We start from the raw sequence: 26,966 nt of genomic DNA, 5'->3' as shown, positions 1-26,966 counted from the left end.
TGTATTTAGAGTGTGCCAGATTGCAGCCCCTTTTCCGGCTCCTCACAAATCTTCTGTTACGCTTTTGGCTTCATTTCTCCCCTCACCTTTTTATCTATACACTTCCCATCCGTGGCCCCACAAAGTCGCGGGATCTTCTGGTCAACCTCCTCCTAGCTTTGGCTAAAACAGCCATTTATAAAACCAGAGAGAGGAGGTTGGCCCATGAAACGTCCTGCGATTGTGGGGCCGTTTTCCGATCCTCAGTACATTCACGTATCCGGGCGGAGTTCCTCTGGGCGGCGTCCACCGACTCCCTTGACGCCTTCGAGGAGCGGTGGGCGCTGTCTGGGGTTCTCTGCTCGGTGACCCCGTCCGGTTCCCTCCGTCTGACCCTTTGATTGAGGGGAAGAGCGAGAGACGCCAGCCCCAGCCGTTGCTGCTGTGAATACCATCCTTTCTGTCATCTAGGAGGGGTCCTATAATACGTGGGTGTCTACCCCCCCACCCCTAAACCGCCCACCCCGCAGCCGTGCCCATCTTACCGGGCACTCTCAGGAGAGGGAGGACCGGTGACACTGGGCGCGGCACTGGGTAACTCGAGGGGGTGGAAGACCACGAGTGTCGAGGAAGCCCCCCCGCTCTAGGCCACCAGGTAACTCAGGAGGGTGGAAGACCACGAGTGTCGAGGAAGCCCCCCCGCTCTGGGCCCAGGCTAGCCTGAACACTTCTCCCTCCTGAAAGCTGCTGTGTTATACCTTCTGATTGCGTTGTTTTGTTGCATAGTTGTTTTGTTTTCTTTGGTAATTCTGTAAGCGTTACCAATAAACTTTCTTTCTGTTTCAAAAAAAAAAAAAAAAAAAAAAAAAAACCGCCCCTGTTGGGAAACGGAACGTCTTTTGCTTGCTCCTCAGCTATCTGCTTTCTATTCTTTCCTAAAGCCCCCTGGCCCGGATTTTTCTTACTTTTTGCACCTGCCTTAGTCCCCCCTGGCCGGGCCAGACGCTTTTTCTGTTTTTTCTTGATTCTTTGTTTTTTTTTTTTCCCCGTCTACGTCCTTCGCCAGCACCCGCCCCCCCCACGCCTGCTTTCGGGCGCAGCTACTTGCCTCAGCTGAGCCCCCGGAGGAGGGGGGGGAAGATTGCTGATTTTGCTGTCCGGAGGGGGGAGTGAAAACCCCCAGACCCAGCCGTTTTGCCAGCAGCTCGGACCTTACAACATTCTTAACATGCCGGAAGCCTTGGAACACAGCCAACACAGCCGGAGAAGAAGATTCAGCAGACAGACGAAATAATATAAATCATCGTGAGAGGGCCGTAAGACTGAGTAATTTTCTGAATTACACTCTCGTGGGGGGGAGTTTGACTGTGATTACTCGCGTTTGTGGCGGCACAGGGGGTGTGGCGTGGAGACCCCCACCCCCGATCCATCGGTGCCCCCACCCCCCCCATCGTTATTACAACTGTCACGGCCCCCCGCCGTCTGTCCCTGCTGGCAACCTGCCATCTCCCTTCGGATCCAGCTGTTCGCTTTGGACTTTGCCTTCCGGACCGGACAGAACAGCCGACCAACCGAGACTCTTTGGACAAACGTGTGTGGGTCTGCACCCGCCCCCCCCCCGCCCCCCCGGATTGCTTATCCCACAGCTTGCCCCTATTACTGGACCCCGATTTTGTTTCCATCCCCTCCCCCAGTTTAACCCCCTCAGTATTTCCCCCCTCCCTGCCCGCAGCCTAGCGGAAGGAGGGGCTACCTCGTCTTCTCCCCTCCCCCCTCCTCCTTCCGGTGTCTTCCTGTCTCTCCCTGCTTACAATGGCGGGGAACGAGAGGGGCGAGACTGCTTCAACAAACCTAGTTGTCCCTCCCCCACCACCACCCCTGCCCGATCCCCAAGGTCCCCCCCCTACCACTAATGTTGAGATATTTGCCACCCCCCCTGCTGGGGCACCGGTAGCAGGAAGCACCAGGGTGATCGCTGCTGCTGCTGCACCCACTGCCCCCCCAGATTCTAGGAAACTCCCCCCGGTTCGCCGGAAGGGCCAGGGCGGGTGGAAAGGAAAGGGCCCCGCTAAAACCACGGAGCCCTCCATGGCAGGGGCTGCCCCCACCGCTGTGTCCTCGTCATCAACCGTGGCGCCCCTCCCTGCGTTTCCCTCCACCAGCTCTGCGATTGTCCCTCCCCCGGCCCCCAGGACGTATGCCCGGGCGGCAGCGGACTCCCCCCTGCCTGCCGCCTCGTCATCTCGCCCCCCCCTCCTCCGCCACCATCACCAGCGGCCGAGGCCCTTTCCCCGCCTTGACCAGGAAGCACGGTGTCCGTTGCCTCCTGGTGCCCGCCTCACCCCACGTGGAGACATACGTGCAGGCGTTGGCGAAGGTGGTAGGACCCACGGCTATTGTGGCGGCCTCCAAGATGTATGGGAAGGTTGTTTTCTTCTTAGCCTCAGAGGATGCCGCCCAGGAGGCGGTAGAGAGGGGCCTGACGGTGGGAGGGGTGTTTGTCCCCCTAGAACCGTTAGAAGATTTGGGCGTTCGCCTCGTCCTTACCTCCGTTCCTCCCTTCCTACCCAATGCTGCCCTGTTACCCGCTCTTTCCACCCTGGGGAAACTTGTTTCTGTCATCAGCCCTCTCCCGTTGGGCTGCAAGGACCCCACCCTCCGTCACATTTTTTCGTTCCGCCGGCAAGTGCAGCTTCTACCACCGGCAGGGGCGCGTGACGAAGAGGCGCTTGAGGGGTCCTTTCTAGTCCCCTACCAGGGAGCCCGCTATCGGGTCTTTTATTCTACCGGAGAGGCCCGATGTTACCTCTGCCGTTCAGCGGGGCATGTCCGCAGAGACTGCCCTTTGGCCCGGGGGGGAGAGGCACCCGAAACCCCCGGGACCCGGCAGGACATCGGCCCCGTCGCTGCCGACGCCCCTGGCTGCCCAGCACCTGAAACCAACCCTCCTCCTACTCGACCCATCGCTGCTCCCGTCCGGGCCCAAGAGATACTTTCCCTACAATGCCCGGGCGAGCAAGGGAGTTCCACCCTTGCTAGTACCACTCCAACAGAGCCTATGGAGGAGGGTGTGGCAAGGATATCATCGGGTATAGGAGAGGGCCCTCCCCAAGGAGAAACCCCCGCCCCTCATGTTGCCTCACCGCTACCTCCCCAAACCCCTAAACCATCAACTCCACCCCCCGACACGACCCCTGCTAACCAGCCCCCAGATGACGCTATGGAGGGCTGGACCTTAGTCCAGGGGAAGCGAGGCAAGCGGAAGGCTCGAGCTCCGCTGCATCCACCCGACGCGGAAGCCCCCCGGAAGACCAGGAAAGGAGGCACTGCTATCGAGCCTCCCGCCACGGCCACGAGCGAGATCCATCCGCTGGTGTCGGGAGGGGAAGACGGACTGGCATCGGAGGGTAGAATCCCCCCTCTACGGGAGACCCTCCCCTCCGAGACTGCTGAGGACGCCCCTGCTGCCTGGATATTACCCAAACCCCTCGCGGACCCCGGGGCGACCGTTGAGGCGGGCCCTAGAGGAGAGGCCCCCGGGGTGGCAGGAGTTGGCCTCTCCCCCGTGTACGCGGAGATTGAGGCCCTAGATTTGACCCCGGTCACCCAGGGCGGGGATGATTTGCTGCCGGCTGGCCTCGAGCTGGGCAGCCTTACCCCAGCCTCCCTTTCCCCATGCTCCCTCCCCCTAATTGCCTTCCCGGGTGAGCACCCTGCAGAAGGCGGTCCACCACCTGATGCCATGGCCGCTAAGACCACCATGGAGCCAGCGCCTAGCATTATTGGGAGCCCCCTCCCTTACCCCTTAACCCTGGACTCTGCTCAGGAGGCACTTTCCTTTAGCTGCTTGCCTCCTGCACCCCAGAGCCTTACCCCTGCCCCTGCCCCCACCCCTGCCCCTGCCCAAGTTCCCTCCTCCTGCAATGTTAATGCCGCCCCTGGTGTTATTTCCTTTCCGCCTTTCGCAGATTCCCCCCAGGGAGCAGTCTTTGCACTTTCTAGCCGCGACCCATTAGGAGTGGCAATTTTTCCCCTGCCATCCTCCTCTACCCCAAGGCGTGAAATGAATTTAATAACCCCAGCCTGTCAGACGCCCCGTCGGTGGTCCGCACCCTGTCTACCCGCCTTAGTGGACCACGAGGCTGTATTAAGAAGCCCATCAGGGAACACCTCGGGAATTGTAACCCCACCCCCCCATGAGCTGCGGCATGCGCTACGGAAGTTCCTAGAGCACACCCGTGGCGCCCGCGATAGGGCACAGCTGGCTCTTCAGCTATGGGGGGACTTTGATCAACTCCTCCAGGCCACAAGGGCCCTTATAAAGGAGGGCAGGGGGCAAGGAAGGCGCGGTGCTGCGGCCTACGAGCGAGCCCGCAGCTTCCGACGCGATCTACTCACCCACGGGATGGGTCACGGGTTGCTGTGCAACCCGCCGGGGGCCCTGAACACCCCCGCCGATACGAGGCCCCCACCCCCCAAGCCCTCCGCATGACGCCTCTTATTATTGCGACCCTGAATACCAGGGGCTGTAGGATGGCTCTCCGCAGGTCCCAGGTGCTCTCTTACCTTCGGGAAGGGAGGTAGTCTGTAGTTTTCCTGTAGGAGACCCATACAGACCTGGGCGCCGAGGACAGGTGGCGGCTGGAGTGGGGGGACGGGGTATACTTTAGCCACTTCGCGACCTGGCAAGCTGGAGTGGCGACCCTGTTCTCCCCCGACCTACGGCCTGAGGTGCTAGGGGTCACCGAGGCCGTGCCGGGCCACCTGTTGCACCTTCGAGTCCGTATGGAAGGGCTTGTTGTTAATCTTGTTAAGATTTATGCCCCGCAAATGAGCTCCAGGAGGCCACAATTTTATCAGCAGGTGTCCGACTTTCTCGGCACCCTGGATTGGCACGAGTGCCTGGTCCTGGGAGGGGACTTTAACACCACCCTCGAGGAACGGGACCGCTCAGGGGCCGAACCGAGTCCGGCCGCTGCGACTATTCTCCAAGGGATAGTTGACCATCACTCTCTAGTGGTCGTCTGGCGTGACCATCACCCAGATGACACCTCCACGTTCACCTTTTTCCGGGTTGAGGCCCATCGGTCACACCACTCTCGTTTGGACCGTATTTATTTATCCCGTTTCCATCTTTCACAGGCCCACTCCTCCACCATTCGGCTGGCCCCATTCTCCGATCATCATTTAGTCACCGTAACGGTCTCCCTTCGCGCAGAGAGACCGGGGCTGGCCTATTGGCACTTTAATAACAGCCTGTTGGAGGACGAGAGCTTTGTGATGTCCTTCCGGGAGTTTTGGCTGGCCTGGCGAGAGCAGTGGCGTGCCTTTCCCTTGGTGCGGCGATGGTGGGATCTCGGGAAGGTGCGCGCCAAGCTCTTCTGCCGTGACTACACTCGGGGCACCAGCCGACGGCGAAATGCGGCGATCGAGCAGTTGGAACGGGAGGTCTTAGAGATGGAGAGGCGCCTGGCCGCCGATCCCGGGGACCCGTCCCTCTGCGGAGCGTGCCGGGAGAAGCGGGAGGAGCTCCGGGCCCTGGAGGACCACTGGGCCCGAGGTGCCTTCGTTCGGTCCCGCATCCGCCTCCTTCGGGAGATGGACCGCGGCTCCCGCTTCTTCTATGCCCTGGAGAAAACGAGGGGGGCCAAGAAACACGTCACCTGCCTTCTTGCGGAAGGCGCCCCCCCCTCACGGATCCGGAGGAGATGTGTGGGAGGGCCCGTGACTTCTACACAAGCCTTTTCTCCCCGGACCCGACCGATCCTGACGCTTGCGAGGTGCTCTGGGAGGAACTCCCCACGGTCAGCGTGGGCGACCGAGACCGGCTAGAGTTGCCTCTCACCCTGGCCGAGTTCTCGGAAGCCCTCCGTCGCATGCCCACCAATAAATCTCCGGGCATGGACGGGCTGACCGTGGAGTTTTACCGCGCGTTCTGGGACATTCTCGGCCCAGACCTAGTCACCGTCTGGGCTGAGTCCTTGCAGAGCGGGGTCCTCCCTCTGTCATGCAGGCGAGCGGTGCTCGCTTTGCTGCCGAAGAAGGGGGACCTCCGCGATCTACGAAACTGGCGTCCCATCTCACTACTTAGCACAGATTACAAAATCGTAGCGAAAGCAATCTCACTGCGGCTAGGTTCCGTGATGGCGGACGTGGTCCACCCAGACAAGACCTATACTGTCCCGGGTCGCAGCATTTTCGACAACCTCTTTCTAGTCCGAGACCTTTTGGAAGTCGGGCGGAGAGATGGTCTATCGTTCGCCCTCCTGTCTCTTGATCAGGAGAAGGCGTTCGATAGAGTAGACCATGGGTACCTCCTGGGCACTCTGCAGGCGTTTGGATTTGGACCTCAGTTTGTGAGTTTTCTCCAGGTGCTGTATGCCTCCGCGGAGTGTTTGGTTAGGCTCAACTGGACCCTGACTGAACCGGTCAGCTTTGGGCGAGGAGTGCGGCAGGGGAGCCCCCTCTCGGGCCAGTTGTACGCTCTGGCGATCGAGCCTTTCCTCTGTCTCCTCCGCAGGAGGATGACAGGGTTGGTGCTGCGGGAGCCGGAGCTGCGGCTGGTCCTGTCGGCGTACGCCGATGACGTGCTCCTCGTGGTCCAGGACCCGGGCGACTTGGCGCGAGTGGAGGCATGCCAAGCCATCTATTCGGCAGCCTCCTCCGCCCGAGTCAACTGGGTCAAGAGCTCTGGCTTGGCGGTGGGGGACTGGCGGCAGGTAAGCTCCCTCCCACCCGCACTTCAGACCATCCGGTGGAGTGCGGGTCCACTGCTCTATCTGGGCGTTTACCTTTCCGCCACGCATCCTTCCCCGCCGGAGAACTGGCAAAATTTAGAGGGTGGGGTGATAGAGCGGATCCGGAGATGGACGAGTCTGCTCCGATGTCTCACCCTCCGAGGGAGAGCACTGGTGCTTAACCAACTAGTCCTGTCCACGCTCTGGTACCGGCTCAACACCCTGGCCCCGGCCCCGGGTTTCCTGACCCACCTCCGGAGATTGATTCTAGAGTTCTTCTGGTCAGGAATGCACTGGGCCCCTGTTGGAGTTCTTCATCTACCCCTGAAGGAAGGAGGGCAGGGCCTGAAGTGTCTGTACACTCAGGTCCGCGTTTTCCGCCTCCAGGCCCTGCAGAGGCTCTTTTATAGTGCAAGTAGTTCGGCGTGGAGGATACTGGCGCACGCCTTCCTGCGCCGTTTCCAAGGGCTTCGATACGACCGGCAGCTCTTTTACCTTTCTCTGAGGGGTTTTCCGCGAGACCTCTCCGGGCTGCCGGTCTTCTACCAGGACCTCCTCCGGACCTGGAAACTGATTCTAACGACCAGGTCCGTGGCGGCCACCGTGGGAGCAGATCTCCTCACGGAGCCCCTGCTACACAACCCCCAGCTCTGTGTGCAGGTGGCGGAGTCCCGCTCGGTGCGCCAGAGGTTGGTCCTGGCGGAAGTCACGAGGGTCGGAGACCTCCTGGACTACGACCGGAGAGACTGGCTGGATCCCCTGACGCTCGCTCGGCGCATGGGGCTCTCCAGCCTCCGTACCCCCCGGCGCGTACTTCAGGAGGTGAAGGCCGCCTTGACCCCTGCTGCTCGGGCTTACGTTAGCCGAACTTTGTGCGAGGGCGCACCCCTCCCATCCCTTACCCCAGGCCCGCCGGACCTTTCCATCGGGCCCCTACCCCGTAGATCCCAGCAAACCCCTCACCCTTTTACTGCAAGCCGGCTGCACGAACTGCAGCCGGTTAGCTTTCAAATTGCACCACGGAAATACTTATATACACTTACACTTCACACCCTTCACGCCCACACCCTGGTGTCCCGCCCCGATACAAAGTGGCGGGATCTCCTGCCACCTTTGGAGGGTGAGCAACCTCGGTGGGCCAGCCTGTATTCCACCTTGGTCCCAAGGCCCGTCGGGGACATCAGTTGGCGGCTCCTTCACGGAGCTGTGAGCACGGGCGTGTTTCTGACATGGTTTACCCCAATTCCAGATACTTGTCCTTTTTGTAATGTGAGGGAAACCCTGGCGCACGTATATTTAGAGTGTGCCAGATTGCAGCCCCTTTTCCGGCTCCTCACAAATCTTTTATTACGCTTTTGGCTTCATTTCTCCCCTCACCTTTTTATCTATACACTTCCCATCCGTGGCCCCACAAAGTCGCGGGATCTCCTGGTCAACCTTCTCCTAGCCTTGGCTAAAACAGCCATTTATAAAACCAGGAGAGGAGGTTGGCCCATGAAACGTCCTGTGATTGTGGGGCCTTTTTCCGATCCTCAGTACACTCACGTATCCGGGCGGAGTTCCTCTGGGCAGCGTCCACCGACTTCCTTGATGCTTTTGAGGAGCGGTGGGCGCTGTCTGGGGTTCTCTGCTCAGTGACCCCGTCCGGTTCCTTCCGTCTGACCCTTCGATTGAGGGGAAGAGCGAGAGACGCCAGCCCCAGCCGTTGCCGCTGTGGATAGCATCGTTACTGTCATCTAGGAGGGGTCCTATAATACATGGGTGTCTACCTCCCCACCCCTAAACCGCCCACCCCGCAGCCGTTCCCATCTTGCCGGGCACTCTCAGGAGAGGGATAATCGGTGACACTGGGCTCGGCACTAGGTAACTCGAGGGGGTGGAAGACCACGAGTGTCGAGGAAGCCCCCCCGCTCTAGGCCACCAGGTAACTCAGGAGGGTGGAAGACCACGAGTGTCGAGGAAGCCCTCCCGCTCTGGGCCCAGGCTAGCCTGAACACTTCTCCCTCCTGAAAGCTGCTGTTTTATACCTTCTTTTTGCGTTGTTTTGTTGCATAGTTGTTTTGTTTCCTTTGGTAATTTTGTAAGTGTTACCAATAAACTTCTTTTCTGTTAAAAAAAAAAAAAAAAAGGCTTCCCTGTTGGGAAACGGAACGTCCTTTGCTTGCTCCTCAGCTATCTGCTTTCTATTCTTTCCTAACGCCCCCTGGCCTGGATTTTTCTTACTTTTTGAACCTGCCTTAGTTTCCCCCTCCGACCGGGCCAGACGCTTTTTTGTTTCATTTCGTCTTTCTGCCATTTCTCTGCTGTTGCTGAGTGCTGGTCAGCTGCCAACTTACCGCCAGCACCCCCCCCACGCCTGTTCCCGGGCACAGCTATTTGCCTTAGCTGAAACCCCCGGAGGAGGGGGGGAAGATTGCCGACCTGCTATCCGGAGTGGGGAGTGGAAGCCCCCAGACCCAATCGTTTTTCTGTCAGCTAATTTCTGTAATTTTTCACAGCCTGCCGGAAGCTTTGGAACACAGCCAATACAGCTGGAGAAGAAGATTTCAGAAGACAGGAGAAATAACCCAGGGAAGCTGCAAATCATCATGAAGGGGGCCGTAAGACTGAGTAATTTTTTGAATTATACTCTCATGGGGGGAGTTTGACTGTGTTTTAATTGCGTCTGTGGTGGCACAGGGGGTGTGGCACGGAGCTGCCCCCGATCCATCGGTGCCCCTAACCCCCCCCCCACCATTACTACAACTGTCATGGCCCTCCCGCCGTCCGTCCCTGCTGGCAACCTGCCATCTGCCTTCGGATCCAGCTGTTTGCTTTGAACTTTGCCTTTCGGACCGGACTTAACAGCTGACCAAACGAGACTCTTTGGACAGACGTGCGTGGGTCTACACCCTCCCCCCCTCGGACTGCTTATTTCACAGCTTGCCCCTATCACCGGACCCCGATTTCTGTTATTCCCCCCCTCCCAGTCCACCCCATTTGGCATTTCCCCCCCCACCCCACCTGCAGCCCAGCAGGAAGGAGCGGTTAATCTGCTTCCCCCTCTCCCCTCCTCCTTCCGGTGTCTCCCCGTCTCTCCCTGCTCACAATGGTGGGGAATGAGAGGGGTGAGGCTTCCCCCACATCGTCATTGACCGTGGCACCCCTCCCTGTGTTTCCCTCCACCAGCTCTGCGAATGTCCCTCCCCCGGCCCCCAGCCCCCAGGACGTATGCCCGGGCAGTGACGGGCTCCCCCCCTGCCTGCCGCCTCGTCATCTCGCCCCCCCGCCTCCGCTACCATCACCAGCGGCCGGGGCCCTTTTTCCACCTTGACCAGGAGGCACAGTGTCCGTTGCCTCCTGGTGCCCGCCTCACCCCACGTGGAGACATACGTGCAGGTGTTGACAAAGGTGGTAGGACCCACGGCTATTGTGGCGGCCTCCAAGATGTATGGGAAGGTCGTTTTTTTCTTAGCTTTGGAGGCTTCCGCCCAGGAGGCGGTGGAGAGGGGCCTGGCGGTGGGGGGGTGGTGTTTGTCCCTGTAGAGCCGCTAGAAGACCTGGGCGTTTTCCTCGTCCTCACCTCCGTTCCTCCCTTTTTGCCCAATGTTGCCCTGTTACCTGCTCTCTCCACCCTGGGGAAACTTGTCTCTGTCATCAGCCCTCTCCCGTTGGGCTGCAAGGACCCCACCCTCCATCACGTCCTTTCGTTCCGCTGGCAAGCGCAGCTTCTACCGCCGGCAGGGGCACGTGACGGAGAGGCGCTCGAGGGGTCTTTCCTAGTCCCCTACCAGGGAGCCCGCTATCGGGTCTTTTATTCTACCGGAGAGGCCCGGTGCTACCTCTGCCGTTCAGCGGGGCATGTCCGCAGAGACTGCCCTTTGGCCCGGGGGGGAGGGGCACCCGAGACCCCCGAGACCCAGCAGGACTTCGGCCCCGTCGTTGCCGACGCCCCTGGCTGCCCGGCACCTGAAATCAACCCTCCTCCTACTCGACCCATCGCTGCTTCTGTCCGGGCCCAAGAGATACCAAGAGATACCTTCCCTACAACACCCAGGAGAGCAAGGGAGTTCCACCCTTGCTATTACCCTTGCGTTGTTTTGTTGCATAGTTTGTTTTGTTTTCTTTGGTAATTCTTTGCAAGCATTACACAATAAAATTCTTTTCTGTTTCAAAGAAAAAAAACAAAAAACCCTTCCCTGTTACTTACCCAGGGAAAAGGGACCTACTTAGCCTGCTCTCCTGCTGCTGCCCTCTGGCCTGGTCTTTCCTTGCTTTTGCCCCTGCTTTCGGCTTCCCCCCGACCGGGCCAGATTCTCTCCCCTCTTTCTTTTCTTTCTTTTTTTTTTTTCTTTCTCCGCTGTTGCTAGAGTGCTGGCTGGCTGCTGGCTGGCTGTTAGCCCCCCCCCTCCTGCCCTCGGACTCTGCTGCCGCTCCAGCTGAAACCCACCCCCGAGAGAGGGCGGAGCTGCCGGCCCGCTTCCCCGGAGCGGGGGAGTGGAAGGACCAAGCCCCCAGACCCAGCCGCTTGCTGTTTGTCTGCGGACCCATCTCCGGCTGAGAGAATTTCTTATCGTCTGATCCGGCATCCCTGGAATGTGAAAAAGAAAGCCCGGAACAGACAGAGAAACAGCTGTCTACTGGAGGAACACCGCCCGGGGAATCTACAAATCGCCGTGGAGGGGGCCCAAGACTGAGTAACTTTCGAACTGTGCTCTCCTGTGGGGGGAGGCCTTGACTGTGTTGTGACTGTGTTTGTAGGGACACAGGGGGTGTGGCACGGAGCTGCCCCCCGATCCATCTGTGTCCTCCCAACCCCCACACTACTATCCTCATCACTGCCCCCTCCATCATCATTGCTGGCTGTTTAACGTCTGCCTCTGGACTTAGCTGCTCACCCTGATTCCACTGTGTTGGCCAGAAGCACCAGCCAACCAAACAGGACTCTCTGGACAAGCGTACGGTGGTTCATGTGCCCCCCCCCGAACTGCCCATCCCACAGCCTGTCCCTTTTTACCTGACCCCAAATCCTGTTAACCACCTGCCACCGCCCCCGCTGGGGCATCGGCAATGGAGGGCACCGGGGTGACGTCCGCTGGTGCCATGCCCACCGCCTCCCCAGACTCTAGGGGAGCCCCCCCCAGCCGGCGGGAAAGGTGAGGGCAAGAAGAAGGGAAAGGGCCCCGCTAAAAACACCAGGCTCTCCATGGCAGGGGCCACCCCCACTGCTACGGCCCCACCTCCGACCATGGTGTCCCTCCCCACTGCCCCCTCCACCGGCTCTGCGGGTGTCTCTCCCTCACCCCCCAGGACGTATGCCCAGGTGGTGGCAGCCCTGCTGCCTCGTCATCTCTCCTTCCCACCACCTCCGCCACCATCAACAGTGGCCGGGGCCCCTTCCCACCATGACAAGGAAGCACGGTGTCTGATGCCTCCTGGTGCCCACCTCGCCCCATGTGGAGACCTACGTGTGGGCGTTGGCGAGGGTGGTGGGGCCCTCGGCCATTGTGGCGGCCTCCAAAATGTATGGGAAGGTCGTCTTCTTCTTAGCATCGGAGGCTGTAGCCCAGGAGGCAGTGGAGGGGGGCCTGGCGGTGGTGGGGGTCTTTGTCCCCCTAGAGCCGCTGGAGGACCTGGGCGTCTGCCTGGTCCTGACTTCTGTCCCTCCTTTTCTTCCCAGTGCTGCCCTGTTACCCGCCCTTTCCACCCTGGGGAAACCTGTTTCTGTCATCAGCCCTCTCCTGTTGAGCTGCAAGGACCCCACCCTCTGTCACATCTTTTCCTTCTGCTGGCAAGTGCAGCTTCTACTGCTGTCGGCAGCACGTGACGGAGAGGCGCTCGAGGGGTCCTTCCTAGTCCCCCACCAGGGGGCCCATTACCAGGTGTATTTCTCCACTGGGGAAGCCCGGTGCTACCTCTGCCGGGCGTCAGGGCATGTCCGGAGGGACTGCCCCTTAGCCCGGCAAGGAGGGGCACCTGGGATTCCCGAGACCCGGCAGGACATTGGCCCCATGATTGCCAACACCACTGGCCGCCCGATACCCAAACCCGCCTCCCCTCCTCTTCAGACCACCACTTCTCCTGCTCAGGCCCAAGGGGAACTTCCCCTACAACGCCCAGATGAGTGGGAGAGCCCTGCCCTCACTGCTGACAATCTGGCGGGACCTATGGAGGAGGGTGTGGCAGAGATACCACCAAGCATGGGAGAGAGCCTGCCCCAGGGAGAATCCTCCCTCCCTTATGCCACCCCACCACCCCTCCCCCCAAGTCCCTGAGCCATCGCCTTTACCCTTGATATGACCCCTGCTAACCAACCCCCAGATGAAGCTATGGAGAGCTGGACCCTAGTCCAGGGGAAGCGAGGCAAGCGGAAGGCTCGAGCTCCACCTCATCTACTCGCCCCTGGAAGACCAGGAAGAGAGACACCGATGCCAAACCTTCCGCTTTGCCCACGAGTGCGTCCCATCTACCGGTGTCAGCCGGGAAAGATGTGGTAGCACCGGAAGGTAGTGTCTCCCCTCCACGGGAGACCCTCCCCTCCAAGACCCTTGAGGAAGCCCCTTCTGTCCTGACACTACCCGAAGTCCCCGTGAACCTGAGGCAACCGTCGTGGAGGGTGCCAGCAGGGAGAACCCCGGGGCGATGGAAAGTGTCACTCCTCCATGTTCGAGGAGATCGAGGCCCTAGATATGACTCCGGTCACCCAGGGGGAGGACCACCTTTTGCCAGCAAACCTCGATTTGGGCGACCTCACTCCACCCCTCTTTTCCCCATGCTCCCTAGCTCTGACTGCTGCTTCTGTTCCTACCTCCGAGGAGCCCCTGGACTCCTCCACCAACCCGGCCGCTGATGGCACCCTGCTGACAACCACCGAGCCTGCTCAGGTGACAGCCGGCGCCATGCGGCCGGGACACGAGCCACCAGGGGCACCCCCGGTTGGTGCGGAGCAATCGATTTCCTTCCCGGGCGGCGGCCCAACAGAAGATAATCCACCTCCTGATGCTGTGACCACTAAATCCACCATAGAGCCAACTCCCGGTATCACTGAGAGCTCACTCCCCAACCCCTTAACCCTCGAGCCTGATCGGTAGGTGCCACCATCCAGCTGCTTGCCTCCCGAAATCCAGAACCTCGCCTCTGCCCCTGCCCCTACTCCTATCCAGTCTACCTCCTGCGATGTTATCGCCGCCCCCGGGTCTGTCTCCTTCCCTTTTCCAACCAGTGACCCCCAGGGAGTGGCCTTTGCATTCTCCTGCCCCGACCCATTAGGGGCTGTTATTTTCCCTCCACCGCCCCCTATCGCCCCAGGGCTTGAGGCGGGCCTAGAAGCTCCAGCCCATCAGGCACCCCGTCGGGGGTCCGCACCCTGCTTGCCCATTTTAGTGGGCCATGGGGTTGCACCAAGGGCCGTGCCGGAGAACAACTGGGAAACCGTAACCCCACCCCCCCATGAGCTGCAAGGAGAGCTGCAGAAGTTTTTAGAGGATGTCCGTGGCTCCTGCAACAAGGTACAGCTTGCTTCTCCAGCGATGGGGGGATTTTTTTCAAATCCTCCGGGCCACAAGGGCCCTCATGGGGGAAGGTAAAGGGACGGGGAAGCAGGATGCTGCGGCCTACTGGCGGGTCCGCATCTTCCATGACCAATTACTCACCTATGACCCGTGGGGGATGCAAGCATCCCTGCCAGTGAGGATCATCCCCGGCCCTCCCCATGACACCTGTCACCATCGCAAAGTTGAACACCCTGGGCTGTAGGATGGCTCTCCGCAGGTCCCAGGTGCTCTCCTTCCTTCGGGAGGGCGGGTACTCTGTCTTTTTCCTGCAGGAGACCCATACGGATCCGACCGCTGAAGATAGTTGGTGGCTGGAGTGGGGGGACAGGGTCTACTTTAGCCATTCCACGATTCGGCAGGCTGGAGTGGCGACCCTGTTCTCCCCTGACCTATGGCCCGAGGTGCTAGGGGTCGCTGAGGCTGTGCAGGGTCACCTGCTGCTTCTCCGGGTCTGTATAGAGGGGCTCGTGGTTAACCTCATTAACCTCTATGCCCCGACATCGGGCCTGGAGCGGCTGCAATTCTATCAGCAGGTGTCCGCCTTCCTCAGCACCTTAGATTCTCATGAGTGCCTGGTCCTGGGAGCGGATTTTAATACCACCCTCGAGGAGCGAGACTGCTCGGGGACCGAGCAGTGTCCGGCCGCCGCGGACACCCTCCAGGAAATAGTTGAACATTACTCCCTAGTGGACATCTGGTGTGACCACCACCCGGATGACACTTCCACGTTCACCTTTGTCCGGGTGGAAGCCCAGCGGTCGAGCCGCTCCCGGTTGGACCGCATTTATTTATCATACTTCCATCTCTCACGAGCCCACTCCTCCAGCATTCGGCTGGCCCCATTTTCTGACCATCAGCCACCATGACAGCCTCCCTCTGTGCGGAGAGGCTGGGGCCGGCCTATTGGCATTTTAACAACAGCCTGTTGGAGGATGAGGGCTTTGTCACGTCCTTCCGGGAATTCTGGCTGGCCTGGCGAGGGCAGCGGCATGCCTTTCCCTTGGCGCAGCGATGGTGGGACCTGGGGAAGGTGCGCACCTGGCTTTTCTGCCGCGACTACACCCGGGGCACCAGCCGACGGAGAAATGCGTCGATAGAGCAGTTGGAATGGGAGGTCTTAGAGCTGGAGAGGTGTCTGGCCGCCAGCCCCGAAGACCCGCTCCTCTGCGGAGCCTGCCGGGAGAAGCGGGAGGAGCTCCGGGCCCTCGAGGACCATCGGGCCTGGGGCGCCTTTGTTTGATCCCGCATCTGCCTCCTTCGGGAGATGGATCGCGGCTCCCGCTTCTTCTATGCCCTGAAGAAAATGAGGGGGGCCAAGAAAAATGTCACCTGCCTCCTGGCAGAAGACGGCACCCCCCTCACGGAACCGGCGGAGATGTGCGGGAGGGCTCGAGCCTTCTACGCAAGTCTTTTCTCCCTAGATCCGACTGACCCTAGTGCTTGCAGAGTGCTTTGGGAGGAGCTCCCTACGGTCAGCGCGAGCAACCTAGACCGGCTAGAGTCGCCTCTCACTCTGGCTGAGTTCTCGGAAGTCCTCCATCATATGCCCACTAATAAGTCTCCAGGCATGGACGGGCTGACCTTGGAGTTCTACCGTGTGTTTTGGGACGTTCTCGGCCCAGACCTAGTCACTGTCTGGGCCGAGTCTCTGCAGAGCGGGGTCCTCCCTCTTTTGTGCAGGCGAGCTCTGCTCACCTTATTGCTGAAGAAGGGGGACCTCTGCAATATATGAAATTGGCATCCCATCTCGCTCCTCAGCACGGACTACAAAATCATAGCAAAAGGAATCTCGCTGCGGCTAGGGTCCGTGCTGGCGGATGTGATCCACCCATACCAGACCTACACCATCCTGGACCGCAGTATCTTTGATAACCTATTTATGGTTCAGGACCTTTTGAAACTCAGGCGTAGAGACGGTCTGTCGTTCGCCCTCCTGTCCCTAGATCAGGAGAAGGCATTTGATAGGGTGGACCACGGGTACCTCCTGAGCACTCTGCAGGCGTTTGGCTTTGGACCCCAGTTTGTGGGTTTTCTCCGGGTGCTGTACACTTCCGCAAAGTGTCTGGTTAAGCTCAACTGAACCCTGACCAAACCGGTCAACTTCGGGTGAGTATGGCAGGGGTGCCCCCTCTCGGGCCAGCTGTATGCTCAGGCGATCGAGCCCTTCCTCTGTCTCCTCCGCAGGAGGTTGACAGGGTTGGTGCTTTGGGAGCCAGAGCTGCAGCTGGTCCTGTCGGCGTACGCTGATGACGTGCTCCTCGTGATCCAGGACCCCGGTGACTTGGCGTGGGTGGAGGTTTGCCAGGCCATCTATTGGGCAGCCTCCTCCGCCTGGGTCAACTGGGTGAAGAGCTCTGGCTTGGCGGTAGGAGACTGGCGGCAGGTGAGATCCTTCCTACCCGCGCTTCAGACCATCCGGTGGAGCGCGGGTCTGCTGCTCTACCTCAGTGTTTACCTTTCTGCCATGCATCCCTCTCTGCCAGAAAACTGGGAACATTTAGAGGGCGGGTTGATAGAGTGGCTCCGGAAATGGACGGGACTACTCCGATGTCTCTCCCTCTGAGGGAGAGCACTGGTGCTTAATCAACTAGTCCTGTACATATTCTGGTACCGGCTCAACGCCCTGGTCCCAGCCCTGGGTTTCCTGACCAACCTCCGGACATCGATTCTGGGGTTCTTTTGGTCAGGAATGCACTGGGCCCCAGTAGGGGTTCTTCATCTACCCATGAAGGAAGGAGGACAGGGCCTGAAGTGTCTACACACTCAGGTCTGTGTCTTCTGCCTCCAGGCCCTACAGAGGCTCCTTTATGGTGCAGGCAGTTCGGCGTGGAGCATATTGGCGCACTCCTTCCTGCGCCGCATCTGAGGGCTCCGATATGACCGGCAGCTATTTTATCTCCATCCGGGAGGTCTTCCGTGAGACCTCTCTGGCCTGCCGGTCTTCTACCAGGGCCTTCTTCAGACTTGGAAACTGTTTTTAATGACCAGGTCCATGGAGGCCACCGAGGGGATAGATCTCCTTGCGGAGCCCCTGCTACACAACTCCCAGCTCTGTGTGCAGGTGGCGGCGTCCCGCTTGATTCTGGCAGAAGTCAGAGAGTCAGAGACCTCCTGGTCTATGACTGGGGAGACTGGCTGGATTCTCTGATGCTAGCTCAGCGCATGGGGCTCTCCAGACCTCGCACCCCCTGGTGCGTACTTCAGGAGGCGAAGGCCGCTTTGCTGCCTGCTGCTTGAGCTTACTTCGACTGGGTCCTGCTCGAGGGCACGCCCCGCCCACCCTCTACCCCAGGCCCGCCGGACCTTTAAATTGGACCCCTGCCCCACAGACCCAATCGACCCCCTCACCCCTTCACTGTGAGCTGGCTGCATGAACTGCAGCCGGTATGCTTCCAAATCGTTCCAAGGAAACATCTGTACACGCTCATGCTCCACACCCTTCACACCCTCACCCTAGTGTCCTGCACCAACACAAAGTGGCAAGACCTTCTGCCACCTTTGGAGGGTGAACAGCCCTGGTGGGCCAGCCTATATTCCACCTTGGTTCCGAGGCCTGTCGGGGACATCAGTTGGCGGTTCCTTCTTGGAGCTGTGAGCACGGGCACGTACTTGGCGCGGTACACCCCCGTCCCAGATACTTGTCCCCTTTGTGGAGTGAGGGAAACCCTGGCGCACGTATACTTGGAGTGCGCCAGGCTGCAGCCCCTGTTTCAGCTCCTCACAAATCTCCTATTACGTTTTTGGTTGCATTTTTCCCGTCACCTTTTTATTTATGCACTCCCCATCTGTGGCCTCACAAAGTCGCAGGATCTCCTAGTTAACCTCCTCCTGGCCCTGGCTAAAACGGCCATCTATAAAACCAGAGAGAGGAGGTTGGCCAATGGAGTTTTCTGTGACTGTGGGGCCGTTTTCTGATCCTCAGTCCATTCACGTATCCAGGCGGAGTTCCTCTGGGCGGCGTCCACCCACTCCCTTGATGCTTTTGAGGAGCGGTGGGCACTGTCCAAGGTTCTCTGCTCGGTGTCCCCATCCGGGTCCCTTTGTCTGACCCTTTGATTGGGGGAGAGAGTAAGAGACCCCAGCCCCAGCCATTGCTGCTGCAGACACCACCACCTTAGAGGGATCCTTTCACACGTGGGTGCACGTGCCCCCCCCCAGATTGTCCACCCCACAGCCTGCCCCTCTTGTTGGGTGCTTTCTGAGGAGGGAATTGTTGGTGACACTCAGGCGTGGCGCCAGGTAACCCAAGGGGGTGGAAGACCACTTGAGTCGAGGAAGCCCCCCGCTCTGGGCCCAGGCAAGCTTGAACACTTTCCTCCCCTGAAGCTAATAAGAAAACAATTGTGATTGGTTGCTGTGTTACACATTGCATATGCTGCTGTGTTTACTTTGTAAGTGTGTTATGCAAAAAAAGCATCTTTTGCTTAAAAAAAAAAAATTACTCTCCTATAGCCATCTGGCCCGTCCCTGTCACACAATTTGAATTTACTATAAATATGTTGGATGTTTTTCTACATTTTCCTATATTTTGATTTCAGTGATAACACAGAATACAAATTGCACAGTTGCTCACTTAATATTATCTTATTACAAATATTTGCATGCTAAAAATGACAAGAAGTCAAAACCTGAAGGGGCATACGAATGTTTTGCATCTCTGGCACGTAAATACCTTGTGTGACACTGCCCCCCATATTAATCATAGTTCTATAATTATGATATGATTGTGACATAATAATGATGCATCTGGTACAAGGTGTGTCTTGTGAGCTGTCTATGGAAAAGTTATGATTTTCTGAATATGAATATCCTGTTTGTATGTGCGTATCAATTTTATATCTGGAGTTATGAATTTTGACTATGTATCTGTATTTCAAATGTGCTTACTCTGGGTAACATCCACAACTAGCCTTTCAGGTACAACAATGAAGAAGCTAGACCAGGGGTGGGCAAACTACGGCCCTTGGGCCACAACCAGCCCACGGGACCGTTCTGCCTGGCCCCTGAGCTCCTGGCCGGGGAAGCTCACCCCCGGTCCCTCCCCCATTGTCCCCCCTCCCCCGCAGCGATTCTGCCACACGGGCTGCATGGCTTGTGCCCGCCCATCTCCCAGGCTTTCAAATAAGCCTGTCCTGCCACTCTGAGCAGTATGGTAAGGGTAAGGGGGGAGAGGGCAGGGGGTCCCGGGGGGCAGTCAGAGGACAGGGAGCAATTGGATGGGGTGGAGGTTCGGGGGGGGGAAGTCAGGAGAGAGGGAGTGGGGGAGGTTGGATAGGGGGTGCGGTCCCGGGGGGGCAGTTAGGGGCAGGGAGTCCTGGGAGGGGCAGGTCAGGGGACAAGGAGCAGGGGGGTTCGATGGGTCGGGGGTTCTGAGGGGAGCAGTCAGGGGAAGAGAAGTGGGAGGGGGCAGATAGAGGGTGGGGGCCAGGCTGTTTGGGGAGGCACAGCCTTCCCTACCCTGCCCTCCATTTCGCAACCCTGATGTGGCCCTCCTGCCAAAAAGTTTGCCCACCCCTGCCCAATCCTTGAGGGGGCCATTTAGGGATCTGGGACAAAAATTGGGGGATTGGTCCTGCTTTGAGCAGGGGGTTGGACTAGATGACCTGAGGTCCCTTCCAAGTCTGATATTCTATGATTCTATTGTAATTGAAAACAATATATTTGAAAATGTAGAAAAACATCCAAAAATATTTATAATACATTTCAATTGGTATTCTATTATTGTTTAACCGTGGGATTAGAACTGCCATTAATTGTGACTTTTTTTAATCTAGTTAATTTGTTTTGCATTAATCACTTGATTTAGGGCTGACAATTCATTGCAGTTATTTTCTATCCATTCTGACAAACTCCTGGCAGTTGCTCCCTCCCTGCACTTCCTTCTCCCTGAGTATTTGGGTGGGAACTGGATGAAGAATTCATCCCTTCCTGTATCCCCTTTGGGGAAGAGTTTGGGGAAATACAGTCCCTGGCTTTTTCCCTCCCCCCCCACATCTCCAGGGGTTCTTCCAGTTTGTTCTTCCCTTTTCCATTCCTGTTTCTGTGTCCCAGCAGGTGATGGGATGGTGAGTGAGACCACGGAGCAGAATTCTCTACAGGAAGATGATGAGGAAGTGGAACCACATGGCACATTATTGCAAAGATGCAAAGGGAGTGTGTCCAGGAGTTGTGATCAGGGAAAAGCCTGTGAGAGTCAGTTCTTTGAGGGGATCAACAAACATGTGGACAAGAGGGAACCAGTGGACATAGAGTACTTAGATTTCCAGAAAGCCTTTGACAAGGTCCCTCACCAAAGGCTCATTCGTAAATTAAGTTGTCATGGGATAAGAGGGAAGATCTTTTAATCAGTTCTTCCCTGGGCTTAATCCTCAAGGCTGAGCACAAAACCTTCAGCCGGGCATGTTTCGCTCCCTTCCCTCCTCTCCTGAGGCGAGCCCTTCTTCTCTGACTTAACTGAGAGAATAATACTTGCTTCGGGAGGTGAGTGTCAGGCCTACTTACATAGTGGTCAGCCCAGCAGAATTGGTCTTTCATGACCTGCACTTCTATATTGCTGATGTTGGCTGCAGAGATAACGCTGATGTTAGTTCATTGGTCTCCCCAGCTGATCCTGAGAATCCTCCTAAGGCAGCGCTGCTGGAACCACTCCAGCTGCTTGAGATGACGTCTGTAGGTCTCACACCCATAGAGAAGGGTGGGGATTTCAACTGCCTTGTGAACCAAAATCTTGATACCTGTTTGTAGGTCTCTATCATTGAAGACTCGTTTGAGTAGTCTTCCAAAAGATGTGCTGGCACATTGGATTCTGTATTCAATTTCTGTGTCAATGCTGGTTGTTTGGGAGAGGTGGCTGCCAAGGTATGGAAAATGGTCCACATTTTACAAGGGTTCTCCACTGATAGTGGAGAATGACGAGTACTTTGTGCAGGTGAGGGCTTGTAGAGTACCTTGGTTTTCCTGATGTTGAGAGAGAGACCCAGGCTGTGATAGGCATCTGCACAAAGATTTAGGGGGCTTTGCAGGTTGGCCACTGAGTGTGCAAGAATGACAATGTGATCTAATTCTCATGGTCTTAGAGTTCGTTCATAAGAGACAGAGATTGAGGAGTTGACCATCCATATGACACTCAATCCCAATTCCGTCAGGAAGGCGGTCACGGATGAGAATCAGGGTTGTGGCAAGGTAAATGGAGAAGAGTGTTGGAGCAGTGACACAGCCCTGCTTGACACTGGTTCAAACGGTGAATGATTCTGTCTCTGAGCAGTTGCACAAAATGGTGGCAGTCATCCCATCATGGAGTCATCTGATGATGGAAATGAATTTCTGTGGACAGATACAACACCTTCCATAGGACATCATGATTGATAAGAGTCAAAAGCCTTGGTTAGGTCTATGAATACCATGAACAATTCCTGGTGTTGCTCTCTGCACTTCTCCTGAATCTGTCACGCCACAAAGATCATGTCAGTTGTGCCATGGATGGCCTGAAGCCACCCTGTGATTCAGGGAGGAGTTCCTCAGCAAGGGGGAGGAGGTGGTTTTGTAGGATCTGGGCAAGAATCTTCCCTGCGATGGAGAGGAGAGCTATATCTCTATAGTTCCTGCACAAAGATTTGTCCCCTTTCTTGAATATTGTAATAATGTTAGCATTCTTAAAGTCAGGTGGAATTTCTTTGCAGGTCCAGATTTTTTGAGGAGTTGGCAAAGTTTGTGCTGGAGCATAGTTCTACCAGCTTTAAAAACCTCAGCTGGCATGCCATCTGGGCCTGGAGCCTTGTGATTTTTTTGTCTCGGTGATGGCATGCTGAACTTCCTCTGGTTATGGGGGGATCAGCAAGGTGTTCCATTGCTGAGAGTTGTGGAATAAACTCAATGTTGTCTTCAGAGACCCATGGATTTGTGGTTTAGTAGCCTCTCAAATTGCTCCTTCCAGCATTGTTTAATGGCTGCACTGTCCTTGAGGAAGGTGAAGCCCTCCTGAGAACGTAAGGGGGTTGGGCCTTTGGAGCTTGGCTCATATATAGCTTTGGTTGCTTGAAAGCAGCTGCTTGTGTCATTCTGGTCTACGAAACCCTGGATCTCAGAGGCCTTCTCTTGCTGCCACTTGTTTTTGATGTCACATAGCTTCCTTTGGACTTTGGCTTTAAGCAGGTGATAGGCCTCATGTTTTCTTTTGTTAGAGGAATCATTTTGACAGTTACAAAATTAATTTCTTTTCTGTGAATTATTGCTAGGATTTCCTTGTGGTTTTTATCAAACCAGTCTTGGTGCTAAAGAGTGGAATACCCTATGGTTTCAGCACATGCATTACAGAATCAGAGAATCATAGAATTGTGAATGTGTTTTTAAGTTGATCCCAGTGCTCTTGAAGGTCAATGATGTTGTCAGGCAGTTTAGAGAGTTTCTCAGACAGATGTTGCTGGAACGTCTCACAGCTGGCTTGGTTTTCAAGTGCTTTGATGTTGTACTGCTTTCACTTAGTCTTTGGGTGTTTGCAGTATCATGGAGCGAGCTGAAGGTACATGACCGATCTTACTAATCCATGGTCCATCCAACAATGATCGGTACCTCTCATAGCTTTTGTTATATGGACATCGGTATAGTCTCGGGTTCTGCTATAACGTAGTCAAGGAGGTGCCAATGTTTGGACCAAGGATGTTTCCAGGTGGTCTTAAATGTGTTCTTATTGGAACAAGGAGGTTAGTCTGGCCTCTGATTGATACATGGCTAGATTTACCTTGCTGCATCTTCTCTGTGAGTGACTGCAGTGTGACCTAGAGGAATGAGTCCCCTAGATGGGGGAGGGGGGGAAGCAAATGAGTACAAAACAAATCTGGTCTATTTCTTGTTTTGATCCACTCCATCTATCTTTTACATCTTTGGCTGGCAGCAGACAGGGCAGAAGGACTGCGTGCCATCCACATCTCATGGCTGCCCGGCAGAAGATGATGCAATAGGACTGCTAGCAATCCGTATTGCCTGCCTGCTCACCATAAGACGGTTCAATAGGACTGACTGCAGGACTAAAGAGAATGACCTGGTCAAGTCACTCCAAATTTAGTCCCTGCGCCCATGTCTGCCTAGGCGCTCCTGGCCGACGTGGCCAGGAGCATCTCAGACATGACAATGATGGCTACCAGTCATATTGCACCATCTGCTGCTAGAAGGCAATGGGTTGCTGCTTCTGTGTAGCAATGCAGTACCAAGTCTGCCAGCACCCAGGAGACATAGGGTGACGGTTACCTGAGCGGGCTCCTTGCTTGCCATGGTATGGCGTCTGCACAGGCAACTCAGGAAAAAAGGTGCAAAACGATTGTCTTCCCTTGCTTTCACGGAGGGAGGGAGGGAACGGGGGCCTGACGATATGTACCCAGAACCACCCACGACAATGTTTTAGCCCCATCAGGCATTGGGATCTCAACCCAGAATTCCAATGGGCAGCAGAGACTGCGGGAACTGTGGGATAGCTACACACAGTGCAACACTCCGGAAGTCGACACTTGCCTCGGTCCTGTGGAAGCACTACGCCGAGTTACTGCACTTAATGCACTTAGAGCATTTTCTGTGGGGACACACACACTCGAATATATAAAACCGATTTCTAAAAAACCGACTTCTATAAATTTGACATTATTCCATAGTGTAGACATACCCTTAGACTACTTAGCCACACTACCAGCTGTAGCAAAAAACAGCTGCTTTGTCTTCTTTCTGTGAGGGCTTATCTGCACCACCAAATTAGGTCAACACTGTAGAGTGGAGGAGGGAACCCGCAGCAACTCGGGGGATGGGGGGTTCTCATAGCAGAAAACATTTCTTCCTTGCAAAGATGCTGCAGACAATCTCATAGTACCTGGGGAGACAGGTCAGGTTGCTGGGAAGGTAACAGGATATTGGGAATCATCAGGAAAGGGATAGATAAGAAGACAGAAAAGATCTGATTGCCTCTATATCAATCCATGGTACGCTTCCACCTGTCACTCCTTCTGTCTGGGAGGGAGGCCATGCCCCTTGCAACAAGTCCTCTGGAAGGTCACAGTTCAGGGGAGAATTAGCACAGGGGTCTCTGCCACTCTGTGGGGTAGCACTCTGAGGGTAGGGGGCACCAAACAGTTGGAGGGCTCTGGCCTACAATCAGGGTAGGGCAGCAGTGTCCATAAGCCCGAGCCCTCAGGCAGATCAGAGCAGCAAGCAATCAAGAGGTTCTGGCCTGTATTCTGGACAGAGCAGTAGCGAGTCTATATGCCCAGGCCCTATGAAAAGGGAGGGGCTCATGCCTCTGTAGCAGGAATGCAGGGCAGCCAAGTTCACAGTGGGCATTATGAGATACTGGTGGAGGCCAGTTTTGCTGACAGTCAGAAAGCGCTATAAGAAAATTGGTAGCGCATGTTCACACGACACTCCCTTGGTTGGTGGCCTTTGGCTGGTGTACACACTGCAATGCCACGTCTGGCGACAAAACTGCCCTGTTTTGCCGAAAGAATAAAACCACCTCGATGAGAGGTCTAGAGCTTTTTGCGGCAAAGGTAAAGCAAGAAAACGTCAGTGTAGAAGCTGCTGGTCATTATATCACCATAACTGGCCTCTGCCAGTATCCCACAATGCCCGCCGTGAACTCGCTTGCCCGGCATTCCTGCTGCAGAGGCTGGGCCCCTCCCCTTTCATCGCTCCGGGAAGTTCTGACAGCTGAGCCTGCTGCTCTGCAAATCACGCCCATGGACATCTGCTCTCCCCCACGTGACGAACACAGAGCTGGGCGGCGGAAGCTTCCTTACTGTGTGGGGGCCACCGGCATCCGAACTGTGGAACCCCAATGACACCCCTTTCCCCAAGTCCCCTTACTCACTCCGCCCCTCCTCCTGGAGGCCTCGCCCCACCCCTCCTCCCGAGGCCACACCCACAGACAGGGCCGGATTAATTTTTTGTGGGCCTGGCCCCAAACACATTTGTGGGCCCCCATGGGGCAAGGTGTAGGGGGGGCGGGATGGTCAGTCTCCAGTGTGAAGGGCGGGCTGGGGGCAATGAGGCACAGTGCGGTGGGAGCAGCCCCACTCTGCACAGCCCAGCAGGAGGCACTGTTTACTATCCTGCAGCTGCCAGATGCACACTGGCCTACCCAGCTCTGTGCTGCCAGCATGCCCCTTCCCCCTGAGGGCGGCACTGCACCACACCAGTCCCTGCCCAGTGCCCCACCCTTATGCCCACTGCCCCCTCGCCCAGAGACCTCCTCCACAGATCTCAATGCCCAGCCCCCACGCTTCCCAGAAAGCTCCCCGCTGGCCTCCCACCACAACTGCACAGCACCCTGCACACCACACCGCTCGCCCAGCACCCCCCCGCCCATAGACTTCCCCACTGCCCACCACCTTCCACACAGTCCCACCATCCCAGCTGCACAGCATCCTGAATTCCTGAGGAGATTCTGCACAAAAAAATTAAAAATTCTGTGCACAACATTTTAAAATTCTGCAAATTTTATTTGTCAATAAATAAATGTGGAGGCTCCGACATGGCAGTGGGGAGCATAGGACACTGATTGCATGAAGGTGGGAGATCCCTGCAGCCTTCCCCCACCCAACCCCGGGACAGGGACTCGGCAGTGAGGCTGCACCCGACCCTGACACAGTGCAAGGGCCAGACCTGCCCCAGAAACACCCTGGAGCCCTACCCCTCTGTGCCAGGTGCACCAGGGGTGGGTGAGCAGGCTCAGCCCGGCAGCATGATCCAAGTGCAGAGGGACTTAGTGTGGGAGGATCCAGGTGGGGGAAAGAGAGTTCTCTGGGTGCGGGCGGCTCAGTGGGAGATCTGGATGCACAGAAGCTCATTGGGGGGGTTCTAGGTGCAGGGGCAATGGGACTCTGCAGGGGATCCAGGTGAAGGTGTTTGGGGCTCAGCGGGGGGGTCCAGGTGCAGGTGGTTGGGGCTCAGCTGGGAGGGTATCTGGGGGGCTCATCGGGGTGGTACAGATGCAGGGGAGGTGGGGCTTGTCACGATGAGGGTTTGATGGGCCTGCTTAACAGGGGAGCCCCAGCTTCTGCCAAGGGGATCCGCATGCTGAGCTCCAGCTTCCCCCCTGCCCCCGCTTCCCCCATCCCCTTCTCTTCCCCATCCCATGCCCCTTCCCCACTACTCCATCTCCTCCCCAGCCCACTCCCTTCCTTCACCTTGCCCCTGCTACCCCTGTCCCCTTCTCTTCCCCATCCCATGCCCCTTCCCCACTACTCCATCTCCTCCCCAGCCCACTCCCTTCCTTCCCTCTGCCCCTGCTTCCCCTGTCCCCTTCTCTTCCCCATCCCATGCCCCTTCCCCACTGCTCCATCTCCTCCCCACCCTCCCCCCTTTGTCCTCTTTCCTCCTTGCTCTTCCTCTGCCCCTTGCACGTCTCCCCTGCTCCCCTCAAGTGTTTCCATCTCTCACTGCATGGCTGAGAGCCCTGCTGATGGAGCAGGCTGACAGCTGGGAGGGATGCTATAGAAACAGTGGCATGAACTCTGCTCCGAATATTACCAATGCCTCCGTGTCAAACACTGCAATTCGGGTGGAGAAGAGTCAACTGAGCACCTTTGGACAGATCTCTCTCCATAGCCACTCCAGCCCCCATCACTATGGCATCCAAGCAGCAGTGATCTCTAGGGCTGACTCTTGTTGACACTAGTCTTATTACTGTGGCACTGACAGGCCCCAATCCAGCTCGGCCCTCCAGGAGGTTTGGTCTATA

Source organism: Eretmochelys imbricata, chromosome 22, assembly GCF_965152235.1.
Source record: "Eretmochelys imbricata isolate rEreImb1 chromosome 22, rEreImb1.hap1, whole genome shotgun sequence".
NCBI lineage: Eukaryota > Metazoa > Chordata > Testudines > Cheloniidae > Eretmochelys > Eretmochelys imbricata.
This window is presented reverse-complemented; position numbering follows the sequence as displayed.